This window comes from Rhinatrema bivittatum, chromosome 5 (genome assembly GCF_901001135.1).
Source record: "Rhinatrema bivittatum chromosome 5, aRhiBiv1.1, whole genome shotgun sequence".
Taxonomy (NCBI): domain Eukaryota; kingdom Metazoa; phylum Chordata; class Amphibia; order Gymnophiona; family Rhinatrematidae; genus Rhinatrema; species Rhinatrema bivittatum.
In genome coordinates this window covers 197454885-197469506 of record NC_042619.1, presented here as the reverse complement: position 1 = coordinate 197469506, position 14622 = coordinate 197454885, and the positions used below count along the sequence as shown (strand labels likewise).

At 41.0% G+C, this 14622-nt stretch overlaps 1 protein-coding gene across 7 annotated transcripts in view; it reads right to left on the bottom strand.

Annotated features, from left to right (window-relative positions):
* The window catches only part of RGN (regucalcin), a 121827-nt gene that overhangs the window by 62802 nt on the left and 44403 nt on the right, over nucleotides 1–14622 (bottom strand). For 6 of the 7 annotated variants that reach the window (XR_003856979.1, XR_003856978.1, XR_003856980.1 and 3 more), the window contains one exon: nucleotides 10819–10984. The exons of the other annotated variant lie outside the window; for it this stretch is intronic. The gene's annotated coding sequence lies outside the window, so the exon portion shown is untranslated. The remainder of the gene's footprint in view (nucleotides 1–10818; nucleotides 10985–14622) is intronic. 7 annotated transcript variants of the gene reach the window in all.

The following is a 14622-nucleotide window of genomic DNA, read 5'->3' as shown; positions in this document are numbered from 1 at the left end:
TCCTCCCCAGCATTGACTAAAATCCTATCTAGGTAACACTCAAGATGCACCACCTTTGCAACAGGCAGGCAAGTTACCAAGCGATCCTCGTATCTACCAGCCATCCAGCTATTTACTAGAGATGTGTATCGTGTGATCGATCGTCTTAACGATCGATTTTGGCTGGGGGGGGGGAGGGAATCGGATCGTCGCGGTTTTGTTTTTTAAAATATCGTGTAATCTCTTCCACTCTCGGGCCAACGCACTCGTGGCCCGAGAGTGGAAGATCACAACGGGACCCCCCCACTGGACCCCAGGTAATTTAAGACATTGGGGGGGGGGGGGGGTTCGGGAGGGTGGGGGATTTATTTTAAAGGGTCAGGGTGGGTTTTAGGGATGTTTTAGTGTGCCGGTTTTCCCGCCCTCTCCCTTCCCCCAATACGATTTTTGACGATAAATCGGGGGAATTCCTATTAAATATCGCCTCTAACGATTTTTGACGATTTAAAATATATCGGACGATATTTTAAATCGTCAAAAAACGATTCACATCCCTACTATTTACTGTCATGGTCTGGCATGCTGGAGTCAGGGAGCACCCTCGCAGAAGCAGTACAGGACCACAGGGCAGGATTGGAACTGGTCTTCTGCCTAACCAGACCCATCCTCCACAGGTTTAATCCTTGGGTTCTGAGGACTGACAGGACTTGTATCCTGCTGAAAATCATGGCTAGAGTCAGACACAGGCTGAGAGTTGGATCCTGGTACAGACTAGAGACTGAATCCAGGTACGGGCCAGGAGTTGGAACCAGATACAGACAATGCTGAAGTTGAGGGCAAGGCCAGGACCCAAAGCAAGGGAAAAACTGGGAAAAAACTTACAAGGAACTGGACTGGAAAGGCACATTTCTGTTTCCAAGTTCACATTACCTTGTTTTATTGTAACTTTTCTTCCTCTTTAATATTATTGTTACAACCCCCCTGTTCCTTGTGAACCGATATGATATGATTTGTATCATGAATGTCAGTATAGAAAAAGAGTTAAATAAAGGACACAAAACAAGGACAGAAATGGACTAGACTAGGAAGGATCTGGACAAGCAACAGGAAATATGAAAGCACAACAGGGCACAAAACTGGGCAGGGTACCTCTAGTAGGCCTGGAGGCCACAAGGCAGGACAAAGAGGTCCAAGAGTCCACAGAGCAAGGTAAGAGGCCAAGACAGGCCACAAGGCAAGGTAGAATAGTGAGAAGGAAATGGCCAGGTCAAGGAGCTGAGGTGACTCAATGAAGAGATACAGAGGGACTGGACAGGCTGGGTTAAGTAGACCTGGGGCTGAGAATCAGGTGATCAGTGAAGTGGTGACTTGCACAGCTGAGAGTGGGGTTCACTGACGACTCCTGATGGAAGAGAGGCTGCACAGCAGTTGAAACCATTAGAGTACCCCCCTTTAAGACCCCCTCCTTCCAGGTCCCATTTGCCATGGGGGCTGTGGTCAGTAGGTTGGTTATTCAAGGCAGAGGAAGGAGTTTTGAATGTCTGGTCAGCAGGTACTAGGTCAGAGTCTTTCCAAAACTGAAGTACTGTGGTAGTCTCTTTGATAAAGGGCTGCAGAACCAGAATCTTTCTGAGGCTATGGTCTTGAACCAGAGTTTTCTTGGTGCTGGAGTACTGGATCAGGTTCTCTCTGGCACTGTAGCATGAGACCAAAATCTCTCTAGCACTGAAGTACTGGATTAACATCCCTTGGGTGCTGAGGTACTGGGCCAGAGTCTCTCTGAGCCTGGGCTGGTGGACTGGCATCTCTCGGACACTGGGTCCATGTCTGTTGGGCACTGAACCAGAATCTCTTAGGTGCTGGGTGACTAGTCTGGAATCTTTCGAGCACTGAGAGGCTGGACTGAAGTCTCTTGGGCACTGAGCAGTTGGACTGAAGTCTCTCTGGTGCTGAGCACCTGGAACAGCATCTCTCTGAGGCTGGACTGCTGGTTCAGAGCCTCTCCGAAGCTGAACTGCTGGTTTGGAGCCTCTCCGAGGCTGGACTGCTGGTTCAAGATCTCTCAGGCATTGGGCTGTTGGTCAGACTCTGGTGCTGGACTGCTGAACAAACTCCACAGGGAGTGGGGCTATATCAGCGGGCTTTTCCTGGAGTGGATCAACTGGACTTCTCCTTCTGGAGCTGGTCACTTGGACTGCTCCTTCTGGAGTGGATCAGCTGAACTAGGTCCCTTCTGGAGTGGAGTTATAGGACTGGACTCCTCCTGGTGTTGAAGTATAGCTGAGACCAGTTGCACTTGAAATGGGCTTACTATTTCCTCAGACTGGAACGACATTATAGAATGAGCAGACAGCATTAAAGGTGTTTTTACATCGCATAATGGCTGAACAGAGTCACTGGGCTTCCTCAGAGACAGAACTGTACATGTGGTGGGAACAATAGTCTGGAGTGGATTCTATGTAGCTGGACTGAAGTTAGTTTCTGAGCCTTGTTGACACAGGAATGATCCAGCGAAGGCAGGTATGGGTAAAGGCATACGCTACTTTTCTAGGCACCAGTGCTGATCTCATTAGGGGTTTGTCACCTGCTGCTCATGGCAGCTGGACTCCACAGGCTGAATTAATTAGCTCTATCTCAAAACTTCTGCAGACTGAGGCAGTGGAACTGGAGCAGGCCTACCTTGTCCATTCATTTGCTTCTGGATAGCTTGGTTGGATCCAGAAAAAGTTTTACCTTTACAGGTAGGGGTTTAACATTTTCTTGAAAGATTTGGGCTGTGTTAGCTGTGCTTTTCAAAAGACTGAGATTTTCAAAGGATCTGGGCTGGGAAATTCTTCAGCAAGTTGCATGCTGACAGGCACTGGTGTTTGCAGCTTAAAGAGCCTTTTTAAAGGAATCACACCCTAGGCAGATTTGCTTTGGATGGAAGTTCCTAAAACTGCGTTTCAGGCATTCCCACCAATCACGGTGGAAAGCACTACACTTCAGACAATTCAGAGACAATGGTGAGTTACTGCTCTGGCATTTGCTACAGTCCCACTGGTAGTCAGAAATGCAGAGTGTATCACAGATAAGCCAAGTCTTAACAGACACTGGATTCACCACATGGCACACCACACATCTCCAGCAGGCAGGGTTCAGAGAGCCACATTTAGTACATTCAATTAATGGTGGCGGGATCCAACATTGACACCAGTTCCAAAAATCAGTAGTGGTACAAAATTTTTTCTTTGCTCACCAGGTTCACAGGAAGTCCTAAACACCCCCCTCTGTGGGGTAGCTTAGCCTCTTCACTCTGTCATGGTCTGGCAGGCTGGAGTCAGGAAGTACCCCCATAGATGCGATATAGGGCTAAAGGCAGGACTGAAGCTGGTCTTCTGCCTGACCAGCCCCCCTCCCCCCCACAGGTTGAGTTCTTGGGTTGTGGGGGCTGGTAGGACTTGTCTCTTGCTGAACATCATGGCTGGAGTCAGGCACAGGCTGAGAGATGGGTCCCAGTACAGGCTGGGAGCTGAGATAGGTACTGACTGTAGCTGGAACCAGGTACTGGCTGGGATGGAGACAAGGCTGGAGTTGAGGGAAAGGCTAGAACCCTAGGCAAGGGAAAGGCCTGGGAAAACATACAAGGAACTAGACTGGTCAGGGCAAGACAAGGACAGGACTGGATAAGAACAGGACTTGTCAGGCAACAGGGAACAAGAAAGTCCAACAGGGCACGAGATTGGGCAAGGTAACTCTAGTAGGCCTGGATGCCTCAAGACAGGATAAAGACACCCAGGAGGCCACAGAGAAAGGCAAGAGGCTAAGGCAGGAGGCTTGAGTAGACCACAAGGCAAGGCAGAATAGCTAGGAGGTGGCCAGGTCAAGGAGCCAAGGTGACTCAATGAAGAGGAACCGGACAGGCTGAGTTAAAAAGGCCTGGGGCTGAGGCATTAGGTGATCAGTGAAGAGGTGACTTGCTCAGCTGAAAGCTGGGCTCGCTGAGGAAGCCTGGTGGAGAGGACGCTATGCTATAGGCAAAACCATCTAACATTTACCCTCAGAAAAAATAATCATTTAATTAATTTACCACATTTATTGAAATGCAACAGTACAAAACCTAACTATACACTTTAAAAACTACTTAACACACTCATCATTCCACACTCGCACACAAGATAAAATTACATCATAACAATATGCAACAGCATAAGTTCATTACCTTTAGACAATAAAATACCAATAATGTAATATTCTTCAATACCTTATAAACAATTCAATATATACAAATAATTTTCTCATTAATTTAAATTTCAACTATAATAGTTTCCAATCAATTTATCCAAACTTGCTCATTATATTTCCCATGCTCGAACGCCACTTGATGTACTTCCATTCACAATCCTCCCTTATATTTCCTGTTCTCAGACTTCGCTTATTGTGCGAAGTCTGACAAAGAATTCTCTGTTTCGCCCAATCAAACGTGGGCTTCCTCAGGGAAAATTCAGTTTAATGGGATTCCTTTCCAAACCTCCTCTCTCAGTTGTCTCTACAATTATAATGGACACGTTATTTTAGATGACTCCCTACTCTTATGAACTTATCTAACCTTCTGGAAATACAACAAACGCACCCTCTGTACTGAATATTTATAACCCATTCGCGTTTTCCGATGTGTTGCACCTCAGCATATTTTTAATTATATAAAGTTTTACCCGTTGCTGTCTTATCACTCATTTTGAACCATTTTTGCCACTTCTACAACAAAATTAGTACACATATATTATAGTATTCACAGCATACAGCTATACTGATCAAAACTCCACACGCCACCATGACTCACCCAAATACCGGAAGTGATCTCAATAGTCGTCTACACATAGCATCCTGTCAGCGTTGCAACATATTGAGGGTTATTTATATCCCTACTAAATGAATTAACCATTTATCACCACCTATTTACAACAAACTCGTTCCATAATTAAACGTTCTCAATTATCGTCAGATGACTACAAACCATTTCCATCCTCAAAGATATCTGTGCAAAACATCACTAACTCACATTACACTATTTACAAAGGATCAAACGCCCATTTCCACTATTCTCAACTCAAAAAGTGCCAATAAGAATATTTCAGCCACCCGATTCTCAGCAACACTTATTGCCGATTAATATGAAAATCCAAAATAGATCTACTCGCTACAAAAATCCTGAGATGTTTCCAAGATCCCATCATTAAAACTCCACAAGGATCTTTTATAGAAAAGCAGACCATTCAATCGGGCCATTTAATCCCAGTGGAGACATCGTTTTCCAATGAAAAATAAAACACTGTCTAAATATCTTAATATCAATGACAAATTCAATGCATATCCAGCATAGCTCTCTGCTTCAACGGCAGGGGAGAAGAAAAAACTAATACTTCACGCATATCCAGCATAGCTCTCTGCTTCAACGGCAGGGGAGAAGAAAAAACAACCAATAAGGGCTGAATAACATAGTCTGGGTAAACAAATAAGTATGGGAGTAGCTTGCTTGTTGCAGCGGTTACTACCCCTAACTAATCAAGCTTGATATTTCACTTGGATGCAGCTCCATCACTGCTCTCTGCATTAAAGGTGGGGGTGAAAGGGAGAATGCCCTGTTGTTGATGAATATCAAGTTTAGTTCATACTGAAGTCTCCTTCAGACTGTATCTTACCTGTTGAATAACTGACCTTTTGAATTTACTGCATTGGGTAAATTTCTTATTGAAAAAAGTGGGCAATAAAACCAAACAAACACTTGGGATGGGCCATAGGGAGACGGAAGGAGGGAGAGAACCAGGGGAGGAGCCATCAGTGGAAGAGGACAGGAGGCAAGGCAAGCAGAAAGGGATCATGGAAGAAGAACAGGAGGGAGGAAGGAAAGAAGGAATGCAGGAGGGAAATTACTCTGGAAGGGACCCTGAGGGGGAGAGCAGGGAACCCAGAAGGGAAGGCATTAGGAAAGAGGCCATGGGTGGGAGCAAGCAGGGCAGGAGGAGAGGGAGGGGAGGAGACAGGAAGGGGAGCGCTCAGGAAGGCAGGAGGGACAGAATAGCAGAAAAAGCAGGAGGGAGAGCATACAGGCAGGGTCAGTAGGTGAAAGGAACCAGGGCAGGAGGGAAGACACTTGAGAAAGGGCCATGGTGGAGGAAGGGTATAGCAATCATGAAAGGGCCATAAGGGGAGGGCAGGAAGCAAAGCAAAGTTTTTATATCAGAAGCCATTCCTTATTTAATATTAAGTTTTCTATATTACAAATGATTCTCGGGGGCATAGTATTTAAGAACATAAGAAATTGCCATGCTGGGTCAGACCAAGGGTCCATCAAGCCCAGCATCCTGTTTCCAACAGAGGCCAAACCAGGCTACAAGAACCTGGCAATTACCCAAACACTAAGAAGATCCCATGCTACTGATGCCAGTAATAGCAGAAGCCATTCCCTAAGTCAACTTGATTAATAGCCGTTAATGGACTTCTCCTCCAAGAACTTATCCAAACCTTTTTTGAACCCAGCTACACTAACTGCACCAACTATTTTGCATCTTACTGAATCAGGTTCAGGTTGCCAGTTGAGGATTTCTGTACCAGCAGTTATTCCAGTGCTCCAACTTCTGTGAGTCATTCTGTGAATATGACTCCTCATTTAGCTGTGCCGGTACCTGGCTTTCTGTCTCAGGCATCCTGTCGATTTTCCATATGGCATTTAACTGCATGCAAAAATTAAGAAGCATGTGGGGGACCAATACAATTTTGGAGGTTGAAAGGGGCCCACGGTCCCCAAAGGTTTGGGAACTGCTGGACTAGATGATGGGGGAAAGACAACAGTCACTCAGAAGCATAATAATGTATCTTTGAAGAATGTTAACAAAACAGGAAAGTTAGGGCATCCCGATAGAGAGGTTGCAATAAATACTAAAGTAGCCCAGGTGCCTTTAAGTAAAGACCAGACAGAGCAGAAAGATTCCAAATTACCTCATCAAATGATAAGCAGGTTGTTATTATAAATAAAAAAAAAACACACTTTGAAATGTCTGTATAGAAATGCTAGAAAGTCAAATAAGATGGGAGCATTAGAATGCATAGCACTGAATGATGAGATAGATATAATTGGCATCTTAGAGACTTGATGGAAGGAGGATAACCAATGGGACACTGCGGCACCAGCGTACAAATTATATTGCAATGATAGGATTGATCGAATTGGTGGGAAGGTGGTGATATATGTTGAAGGGGGCATAGAGTCAAACAAAATAAAAGTTCTACAGGAAACAAAATGCACTATAGCATCTTTATGGATAGAAATTCATATGAGAAGGGGAATAGAATAGTAGTATGTGTGTGCGCGTGTGTGTGTTCGGGGGTGGGGGGGGGGGGGGATATTACCATCTACCTGGCCAGAATGAACACATAGATAATGAAATGCTAACAGAAATGAGGGAAGATAATAAAATTAGCAACATAGTAATAATGGGTGATAAATTACTCCAGTATTGACTGGGTAAATGTCACATCAGGATATGCTAAGGAGGTAAAGTTTCTAGATAAATAAATGACTGCCTTATGGAGCAACTGGTTCAAGAATTGACAAGAGGGGGAGCAATTTTAGACCTAATCCTTAGTGGAACAAATTTGATGTGAGAGGTAATGGTGTTGGGGCCACTTATCACACTAGATCATGCTATGTTCATTATTGCCTTGATAACTGGAGGAAGAAAATCTACTGCTCTAGCATTTAACTTTTAAAAGGGAGACTGATAAAATGAGGAAAATGGTTAGGAAACTATTTATTTACTTTCTTTATATACTGTCTTTTTTATATTTTTAGATCAGGGCGGTTTACAAAAATAAAAAACATTCACAGAATGCACAACATACAAAAATACATCATAAAATAACAACAATACTTAAAGCAGCAGCATTAAGCATAGACATTATTTAAAAATACCATCTTGGAAACCCAGACCAGATGTATTCCATGCATTAAAAAAGGTGGAAGGAAGGCCAAACAACTGCCGGCATGGTTAAACGATGATTTGAGCGAGGCTATTCTAGCTAAAGAACATCTTTCAAAACTGAAAAAGGGATACAAATGAAGAAAATAGAAAACAGCATAAGCACTGGAACGTTAGATGCAAAGCATTGATAAGAATGACAAAAGGAACATTTGCTTGCTGTGGAAGCAAAATCTCATAAAATCATTTTAGGTACATTCGAAGCAAAAAGACTGTGAGAAGTCCGTTGGATCAATAGAAGATCGAGGGGTAAAAGAGGCACTAAGGGAGGACACGGCCATAGCAAAGAGACTAAATGAAGTATTTGCTTTGGTCTTTAATGAGGAAGATGTAAGGGAGATAACCATGCTAGAAATGATATGTAATGGTGATGAGTCAGGGGAACTGAAACAAATCTCAGTAAACCTGGAATATGTACCATGGCAAATTGACAAACTAAAGAGTAGCAAATCTTTTGGCACTCTGGGATGTATGAACTGAAAAATGAAACTGCAGACCTACTATTAGTAATTTGTAAACTATCATTGAAATCAGCTACAGACTAAGCCTGAAGACTGGAGGGTGGCCAACGTAATACTAATTTTTAAAAAGGATTCCAGAAAACTATAGACCAGTGAGTCTGATGTCAGTGCCAGGAAAAATGGTTGAAACTATTCTAAAGAACAAAATTACTGAACATACTGTGTATATATAGTTTAATGGGACAAGGCCAATATGATTGAGCCAAGGGAAGTCTCACTTCACCAATCTGTTATGCTTTTTTTAAGGCATAAATAAGTCAATGGACAAAGGTGAGCCAGTTGATATAGTGTATCTGGATTTTCAGAAAGCATTTCACAAACTACTTTAGGGACGCTTGAAGAAATTTAAAAAAAATCATGGGACAGGAGGCAATGTTCTACTATGGATTGAAAACTAGTTAAAAGATAGAAAACAGAGTAGGGCTAAATGGTACTGGGACTATTGCTTTTCAACATATTTATATGTGGAAATGGTAACAACAACAACAGAGGCAATCAAATTTGCCAATGATACAAAATTATTCAAAGCTATTAAATCACAAGAGAATTGTGAGAAATTGCAAGAGGACCTAGTGAGACTGGGAGACTGGGCATCCAAATGGCAGATGATACTTAATGTGGACAAGTGCAAAGTAATGTACATAGGAAAGAGCAACCCAAATTATAGCTGCATAACACAAGGTTCCACATTGGGAGTCACCACCCAGGAAAAGGATCTAGGCGTTATCGTGGATATGATGTTGAAAGCTTTGGTTCAGTGTACAGAGGCAGCCAAGAAACCAAACAGAATTCTAGGAATTATTAGGAAAGGAACGGAGAATAAAACAGAGAATATCATAATGCCTCATGATTATTGTGTGCAATTCTGGTCACCACATCTCAAAAAAAGATATAGCAGAATTAGAAAAGGTACAGAGAAGGATGCCTAAAAATGATAAAGGGGTTGAAATGATTCCCCTATGAGGAAAAGATAAACTGGTGAAGTCTCTTCAGTTTAGAGAAGAGATGGCTGAGGGGATAGAGGTCTATAAAATAATGAGCAGAGTAGAACAAGTAATCGCAAATCGATTATTTAATCTTTCAAAAAGTACATAGATTAGGGGACATGTAATGAAGTTACTAGATAATACATTTAAAACTAATAGGAAAAAATATTTTTTTACTCAACTTATAATTACGCTCTTTAATGCGTTGCTAGAGATGTGGTAAAAGCTGTTAGTGTTGCTGGGTTTAAAAAAGGTGTGGAAAAGTTCCTGGAAGTCCATAAACCATCATTAAGGTGGACTTGGAGAAATTCACTACTTATCCTTAGGATAAGCAGCATAGAATCTATCACTCTTTGAGGATCCTGCCAGGAGGTTGTGACCGGGATTGGAAACAGGATACTGGGCTTAATGAACCTTTGGTCTGACCAGTATGTCAACTCTTAAGGTTTTTATGTCAATCTGTTTTCCATTTCTTATTTTCAAGTACGTTATGTTGTTTTGTAGACCATTTCAGTGGTCTACAAAGTATCTATTAAATTTTGTAGACCATTTCAGTGGTCTTGCAAAGTATCTATTAAATTGTTATCTAAAAGCAATGCTTCAGATTTGTTTTTATTTTGAGGTCAGAAAAAGCACCAAATGACTAACATTTGAATAATAATTGGCTAGCAAATTTCTTAGGTTATTAATATAAAGAAACATATCATCTGCAAGCTCTTTATTCCCACTCTCAATTCCTTGAAAAGATGACATTTCTCTTAGCTTTGCATTTATTTCTTTATTTTTCACCTATATCAAAATCATGCTAAGCAAAGGTTTAAATATAAAGTAATGGTGATAAAGGGCATCCTTGTCAGGTTCATCTAAGAAGTTCAGTTGCCTATTAACAAGCAATCTTACTAATGGTTTGTTATATAGTAATCTGATGATGCACTCTTTTTTTAGTGCTGATTTTTTTTTAACTACTGGGTGCATTGGAAGTAATTTATTTTTTTTTTTTTACCATAGTAGTTAAACATTTTTGCACTAAAAATTTAAAATTTAGCACAGATTTTTGCCACACTGTTATAACATCAGCCACAATAAAAGATGCATACTCTTTAATTCCTACTGTCAGGCAAATGTCCTATGAGAAATATTGAACTGAAATTTTCTTTTAAAAACATAAAAGTCTTTCTACATTAAAAGGTAAGTTGACTATGCAGTTTGAACAATTGATGGAGAAAAATAGTCTTCATACTTAAGACTCAAGACACGACTAATAAAGGGGAAAAGAAGTTGTCATTCAACAGGATTTTTAAAGCTCTGACTTACCAACAGATACATTTTCCAGATGATTGGAGGTTGCATTCCACCTGCAAACCTTCTGTCCTGTGATATCTACATAAAGCAGACTTCCTTCATTTTCTTCCCATACTGGAGACTCTCCAATTCTTAACTTTTCATGTACAACACACTCAACCTTAAAGGATGACATGGCCTGTGAGCAAAATAGCTAAAATCAAAATAGCAACAAACTTGTGTGCAGAAAATAATTCACAATTTATCTATGAATGCTATGTAGAGGCTACTGAAAATAAATCCTATACATATGTATAAAAGATGGATACAAAGGGGCTTATTTATTAAAGGTATGTAGTTTTGCACCAGTGTTTTTCCGTTTTCCCTTTGAAAACAATGGGATTTGTTTAAATTGATAAATCTGATGCAGATTTTACACTCAAGCAATACTGGTGTATAACTGTTGTATTTATGACTAAACTGGGCTATTTATGAGCAATGTTCTCCTCTAAGGATTGGGCTGATATGAGCAAAAATTTTGTTTGTGAGTAAAAATGTTTGGTTACATTACCCCTGTGAGCTCTTTGGGCAGCAGCAGAATGGGGTCTGCTGCTGCCCCACCAGGCCTCCTCGCTCTTCTGGCCGAGGTGCCCTGTGTGAAAATCATTGATGGCTCCCCACCCCGAGGGAAAGAGTAAAGAAGTCAGACTTGGAGGATGAGAGAGAAAGGCTGACACTGCCACCCTTCAGATTGGCATGGATTAGCGGGGGTGGACACACTTCCCCCTGACCTCAGCATGCGCCCCATTCCCTACCACACCAGTGCTGGCCTTAGAAATATAGAAATACACCTTCTCTAGATATAGAAATGCTGCAGCTACAGAATAAAAAGTCATTTTTTCATTTTCTATCAATCATATAACCTCGGATCACACATCACCAGTAGAACTGCGCCAAAAAAAACTCCAAAAGAAATAACCATGAAACAGAGCACACCCCTAGACTATGCATACCTTGGCCTGTCATTAACTGTACCTGGCAACATGGCTAAAAAACATTAAAAGAAATGTATGCAATAAAGAAAGCCCTGGCCAGTTTTAGCCACCCAGCAAAACTATGTTTAAATCATTTGATGGCATTAAATGGATACAAGATCTTATTCAGATTATATTTAGCACCTCATAGATTACACAAAATATACCCACAGGTGTCAATTAACTTTTGGAGACAAATACAGAATAAACAGACATATAGCATAAGCAGAAATGTGCAGACAAAAACTGAACTGGAAATGCAACAAGCCAGATGCTGTATACAGAACAGCATAATCATTCCTCACAAAATATCAAACAAAATCAAGAAATATAAATCATGAATTATAATAAAACCATACTACTAAAAAAAATAAATATTTTAAAACATCTGATGAATAAAACATCCAATGATTAAAAAATGTTATAATTTTCCAAAAACACAAATAAAATATTTCAAAACATCAGAAACATCAAATAAAACTAATAAGGATTAAAAATCCTCCTGCATTCCATTCCTTGGATCTTTTAATTTTCAGTCACTCTGAAATTGTCATGGATTGGAGGAGGTGGGGGCCACACAAACTTTATCTTCTGTCTCACACACACTAACATGTTTATTCTCTTACACAAGCCCATGCTCTCACAAACACTCCCACTCTCTCTCTCTCTCTCTCCCTCACACACACACACACACACACACTCTCTCTCGGCCACAGCAGGATGAGCTCCACCATGCCTCCTCTGGCCTGTTTGTTATCTTTAGGCCACAGTGGACCAGTAGCCAAGTGGTTAGAGCAGTGGGCTGAAACCAGGATAACCAGAGTTCAAATCCCACTGCCACTCCTTGTGACCTTGGGCAAATCACTTTATCCTCTGTTGCCTCAGGTACAAACAAACAGATTGTGAGCCCTCTGGGGACAGGGAAATGCCTGAAAAGCAGAATATTTATTTATTTAAAAAATTTTCTATACCGTCGTTAAGTTAAATACCATCACAACGGTTTACAGAAGGGCACGATAAAGAGAAATATGGGTGGTATAAATTACAAATTACTTTTGTGCCATCATAGTACAGTAACAATTTAAAATAATAAACTAGGTGTGTAAATTAAACCTGATTGTTAGGAACAAATTAGGCAGTTTGATTTTAACATTAATATGCTTATGTAGGTTACTAAAAACTTCTAGCTTGGTGCATCCTTATCGCTCAACAGCCCCACTGGTCTTGCTGCACTGAAGGGGAAAAGTTGAGCACTGGTACACAAGTTTGCATACCATAAATGGTATTTTCCATAGATAGCAGGATGAATTAGCCATTATATGTGGGTGACATCATCTGGCAGCATCTACTGAGCATGTGCAGGAGTTCCTATGTCTCTTCAGTCAGTTACAGAGCTAACTAGCCAGGTAGTCAACTCTCCAGGGAAGAGGGTGGGCATTCCATGGCTAATTGCTATCTACAGAAAACACCATTTACAGTAAGCAAACTTCCTTTTTCTGTCGATATGCAGGCTGAATTAGCCATTACATGTGGAGCATCCCAAGCTGAGGGTTGCAGCAGAGTATTTTCTTAATGAGTAACCCAGATTCCATCATGAAGAGTAGACAATGTATGGACTACATTATGCAATAATGCTTGTCCAAACCCCTGTCAACCTTTGAAAAATTGTCCAGACAGAAGTGTGAAGTGAATGTGTATATAGACAATCACGTGGCAGCCTTGCAGATGTCCTCCAGACATCTGCAATGAGTGATGGAAGCAGCCATAGCTCTCACTTGATGAGCACTGACTGAATTAATAAGGTTAAATATTGCTGCAGCATAACAGTGTTGAATGCAAGCTGTTATCCAGTTGGATAAGGTGCGGTTGGTCACCAGGGTACCCAATATATTTGGATCACAGAGACAAAGAAGCTGATGGGGGCCCGATGATGGGGCTGAGTCCTCCTTTGTAAAAGACGAAAGCCCGTTTACATTCCAAAGTATGGAGCAATTTTTTCCCAACATGTGCATGTAGATGGGGAAAGAAAGTAGGCTAGAATGATTGAGATGGAAGGCCAATATGACCATCGACAGGAACTTTTGTCAGAAAATATCTTAATATTTTGTGCTTTATTGATAATTACTTATATTTAGTGAAGTCAGTAATCAATTAGCCATAAAGAAACATGTTAGCATTTAATACCCATAAGCCTTTACTTTTAAAAGCCATGACATTGGTCATGGCTGTGCTGAAAAAGCTTCAGCACATAGCTTTCACCTTTCCCCTACTTAAAACCTCAAGATTTCACCTTTGTCCCACTTTCAGACTTTGAGAGTACAGTTGTTTACCACTTTCTCTTATCTCAAGTAAGAAAGCACCTGCATTTTATGACACTGAGCATCCTAACGCAGGTGTCATGATTGACCACCCTAAAAACAGATGGCCAGCCAATTAAGTGTGACAGAAGGGAGTGAAAAAGATTTTCTCTTAGAACTACAAAAGAAATCCAATTAAAAATCAAAAATGGGCGAAGCTATAAACAGAATAAAATTTAGATGTGTTGATGGAAGTGTAACAGCGACCCTGGATCAAAGGGTCTTAAGTGTATAAAACAGTGGCAGTTTGAGGGAGAGGGAGAGGTGCTACTTAGACTTTCTTCGCACGTGATTGAGAGAGACACAGAGCGGGGTGCTTCAGAAAATTGGTAAATATAATTTTTTATTCAAGTATATGAGAACCTTTAAATTGCTATTGTTTCTACATTGGCAGATGTATTAGAAATGTATTAATTTCTAAAAAGATGACATTAATAGACATTTAT